This window comes from Triticum aestivum, chromosome 3D (genome assembly GCF_018294505.1).
Source record: "Triticum aestivum cultivar Chinese Spring chromosome 3D, IWGSC CS RefSeq v2.1, whole genome shotgun sequence".
NCBI lineage: Eukaryota > Viridiplantae > Streptophyta > Magnoliopsida > Poales > Poaceae > Triticum > Triticum aestivum.
Window position 1 is genome coordinate 75,188,072 of NC_057802.1, and position 5,160 is coordinate 75,193,231.

Here is a 5,160-nt window from a genome sequence, read left to right on the forward strand (position 1 = left end):
CACAGTTTCACAAATATGTTGTAACAAGAATATATATTTAAAAACCTTAAATATGCAGAGCTCACACAATATAACATGTATCACACTCGAGTAGTTTCACATAGTTTCACAAATAGCAAAATATGAGGTCACATATTAATAAAGGTTCCACGTAGCAAATATCAAACAGTTTACACATAGTTTCACAAATAGCAAATAGCAAACTTGTCCACATAGTTTGACAACCCCAACTAACGCAAGTACTTTCGCAAAGCCAACAAACGGTGCAACAAGTTCTTCAGACAAGTTTAGAGAGCGGGCAGACATCTTCAGAGCTCCTCGTATGTTAGGCCTGGCCGTGGAGACAGAAACGGCAGCGGATCCACCGGTTCAGGCGGAGGCAGAACGCTGGTCGGCATCCGACCGTTCAAGCACTCTCACCTTGCCTTGCCCGCTGGAGTTTTCGCCTCCGCCCTTCCACAGTTGATGATCTCGAACGCCGATGCACTTGGGGGCGGCATCCTGGCTCTTTCCTCCGCATTGCTCTCAAAGTAGATTCTCCGGCCCAAATTGTGCAGCTCCCAGTCGGCGTGCTGCTTGACAGCTTCAATGCACCATTCCCGACGGACACGGGAGATACTTGCATCTGCCTCCATCTCTGCCTTCACTTTCTTCCACTCCTTCACACTCTGCGACCAACACTTTACATCGTCGAGGATCCGCTCCGCCCTCTCGTGCCACCGCATTGCCCTCGTCGCCTCTAGGACCTCGTCTGAGACAGATCCCACCGGCTGCAGCAGCTCGGGGAAGGCCTCGTACACGTACGGGAGCGGCATCTCTGACGGGATGTGCTGGAGAGGAGTGGGAGGAGCGGGCGGTGATGGAGTGGGCGGTGCTTGTGCCACGGTTCCGTACCTAAACATATGGATGCATCACACAAAGTTTCATCATATCCAAAAAAATCTAAACCTAGGGTTCATCATGTGGTCAAAAATTATAAACCTAACTTGTATTATCTAGAAATATCAATTAGGTTTCATCACCTTCAAAAAAATCTAAACCTAGGAAATATGAATTAGGGTTCATCATGTGTTCAAAAAATATCAATTAGTGTTCATCATGATTCATCACCAAGGATCATCACCTAACTTGTATTATCTAGATGCAATCACCTAGGTCCATCATATCAACTAGGGTTCATCATGATTTTTAACATGAACATGAACATAAATCATTCTTAGGCTACAAAAAAGGGGAGTGATTTGACTCAAAGTAATTGGGGGGATCGGAGGAGCTTACGTTTCTCGCTTCAGGGCCATCTCGATCCGCAAAAACGGTGAAGAAATGAAGAAGATCCGAGGGGGGAGTGGAGGAGATGAGAGAGGGGCGAGAGGAAGAAGAAAGGGCCGCTGAGTGGGGGGATAAGGGGGTGGGCGGGCGGCATGGCTTATAAATGCCCCCAAACCCTACCGCCAGGGCCCCAGGTGGTAGGGTAACACATCCTACCGCCGTAGTGCTCGGCGGTAGGGTCGCGGCGCCTCTGGCACCCATTCTGTGACAAGAAATGCGTAAACCCTGGCGGTAGGGTTCCACATCCTACCGCTAGAGGGTTTGGCGGTAGGGACCTATCGCCATGAAGCCTGGCGGTAGGGTGTGCAACCCTACCGCTGATTGGGTGGCAGTTTTGGTCACAGGAGGCAGGCGTGCGGGGGGAGGCCCCTTACCTCTAGAGGGTATTGCGGTAGGGTGTACAAACCTACCGCCATGAAGCCTAGCGGTAGGGGGAGGCTCCTAGTACATTTTTTGCACCTCCTAACTTGTATTGTCTTTAATTTTTTGCACATAGCAATTTCAATACTTATAAATAAGGGACAATTACATTTTTGCCCCTAGTTGGTTCCTACCCACGGGTTTTGCCCTTACTTTTCGAGCTTGCTCAGTTTTTCCCTTACTTTTTCCATCGAGGTCCCTCGAATGCCCTTTGACCGTTTGACCAAAACTTTGAAAATTCATAACTAATTCATATGAACTCAGAAAAATGCAAATAAGATATCAAAATGTTCAGACAAACATTACCTTTATGTGCATATCATTTGCATTTAGGACAAAAGCACCCTTTAAACTACCTGAGGTAATTAATGTTATTAACATTATTAAAAATAAAAAGGTATAAACAATATTTTTTTCATGAATAAAAATTACATGCAAATGTAGGTGATGTTTCCTGAACATCCTGATATCTTTTTTGCATTTTGCTGAGTTCGTATCCATTTTTTATGAAGTTTCCAAATAATGATCCAAGTCGTTAGAACATTCATAACAAGATGATACAAACTCAGAAAAATGCAAATAAGATATCTGGATGTTTAGAAAACATCACCTACATTTGCATGTAATTTTTATTCATAAAAAAAATATTGTTTATACCTTTTTATTTTTAATAATGTTAATACCATTAATTACCTCAGGTCGTTTAAAGGGTGTTTTTGTCCTGAATGCAAATGATATGCACATAAAGGTAATGTTTATCTGAACATTTTCATATCTTATTTGCATTTTTCTGAGTTCATATGAATTAGTTTTGAATTTTCAAAGTTTTGGTCCAACGGTCAAAGGGCATTCGAGGGACCACGACGGAAAAAGTAAGGGCAAAACTGAGCAAGCTCGAAAAGTAAGGGCAAAACCCGTCGGTAGGAACCAACTAGGGGTAAAAATGCAATTGTCCCTATAAATAATAAGCATATGTATCACATATATGAAGAATAGCTGATGGTAAAATGGTTCAACTAAGAAAGATGGTTTACATAGCAAGCACACATCCACAAATGTTTCACGAAGTTTTACATACCAAGTTCAACAAATACGAAATAGTTTCATGAGCAAATGGTTCATGAAGCAAACATGAAATGTTTCTAGTTCAATGGCACGACAGCAACTTCACTCCCTCCTTCCCCTCTTCAAGGTACGGTCCTCGTTGGTATTTGATCGCTTCTCGGCTGCCTTCTTCTTGCGGCGAGTAGGACGCGCTTTCTGAAACAAGGATGGACTTTTCCAATCCTTCTTCGGCACATTCCTCTTCTCACGCTGGGTTGTCTGAGTTGCTAGAGGTCCGTCTTCATCATCGTACTCCTCCTCCTCCTCATTTTCCTCTTCCTCCTCATTGTCCTCTTCTCCATGTTCTTCTTCTTCTACTCCCTCATCGCCCTCTTCTTTATCTTCACATTCTTCATCGTCGTCCTCGTCCTCGTCTTCTTGAACCGCCCTAGACGACGAGGCTGCATGGCTCGATGAAGCGAGGCTACGCATCAGTGTTGCAGGAGCAAAAACATCCTCGGTGTTTGTAGCGCACCCAAGCAGGTCCACAAGCCTGCGAGCTTTGTTGACGTACTTCTGCAATGAGAACGAAACAATGAGAACTTCTACAATGACGAACTTCTGCAAATGAACTTAAGAAAATGAACTCCATGTTACCTTCATTGTTTCCCTCAACTTGTTCTCACTAGCTCGAGTCCCGGGGATAGTACTAAGCGCATCAGAGGCTTGAAAAATGCTTTCGTTCAGCTCCGAAGACTGCAAAGTAACAAATGAGTCAGTAGCACTAAAGCTGATTTCATCCAACCGTTAGTTGAAAACAGATAAAAACAACTTACCACTCTGTTCATGAGGGGTCTGATGTCGCTTGAAGCTACGTCGGTATTTCCCCAAAGAGGAAGGGATGATGCAGCACAGCGGCGGTAGGTATTTCCCTCAAATATGAAACCAAGGTTATCGAACCACTAGGAGAACCAATCAACACAACTTAAATAGCCCCTGCACACAGATAACAAATCATCGCAACCCGACGTGTTAAAGGGGTTGTCAATCCCTTCCGGGGCACGGCGCCTCAAGATAGGCAAACAGACGTGAGATAAATTGTAGTAGATTGATAGATCGAACGCCAAATAAAATAAATAGAAATAAAACACAGCAAGGTATTTTTGTATTTTTGGTTTAATAGATTTGAAAATAAATGCAAGGAAAAAGTAGATCGCAAAGGCAAATATATGAGAAAGAAGACTCGGGGGCCGTAGGTTTCACTAGTGGCTTCTCTCGAGAAAAATAGCAAACGGGGGGTAAACAAATTACTGTTGGGAAATTGATAGAACTTCAAATAATCATGATGATATCCAGGCAATGATCATTATATAGGCATCATCCAAGATTAGTAGACCGACTCCTGCCTGCATCTACTACTATTACTCCACACATCGACCGCTATCGAGCATGCATCTAGTGTATTAAGTTCATGGAGAAACGAAGTAATGCAATAAGAACGATGACATGATGTAGACAAGATCTATCTATGTAGAGATAGACCCCATCGTTTTATTCTTAGTAGCAACGATACATACGTGTCGGTTCCCTTTCTGTCACTGGGATCAAGCACCGTAAGATCGAACCCACTACAAAGCACCTCTTCCCATTGCAAGATAAATAGATCAAGTTTGCCAAACAAAACCCAAATATTGGAGAAGAAATACGAGGCTATAAGTTATCATGCATATAAGAGATCAAAGAAACTCAAATAACTTTCATGGATATAAAAAGATATAACTGATCATAAACTCGAAGTTCATCAGATCCCAACAAACACACTGCAAAAGAGTTACATCATATGGATCTCCAAGAGACCATTGTATTGAGAATTCAGCGAGAGAGAGGAAGCCATCTAGCTACTAACTATGGACCCGAAGGTCTACAAAGAACTACTCACGCATCATCGGAGAGGCACCAATGGAGGTGGTGAACCCCATCCGAGATGGTGTCTAGATTGGATCTGGTGGTTCTGGACTCTGCGGCGGCTAGATGAATATTTCGTCGACTCCCTTAGGGTTTCTGGAATATTGGGGTATTTATAGAGCAAAGAGGCGGTCCGGGGCCTCCTGGCGCGCTCTGGTCGGTTGTGCCTCCCTCGGGGCACCCCCCAGGCGCAGCCAGGGCCCGCTGTGTTCCTTCTGGCCCATAAAAATTCTCCGTGGAGTTTCGTGGCATTTGGACTCCGTCTAATATTGATTTTCTGCGATGTAAAAAACATGGAAAAAACAACAACTGGCACTTGTCACTATGTCAATAGGTTAGTACCAAAAAATGATATAAAATGACTATAAAATGATTATAAAACATCCAAGATTGATAATATAA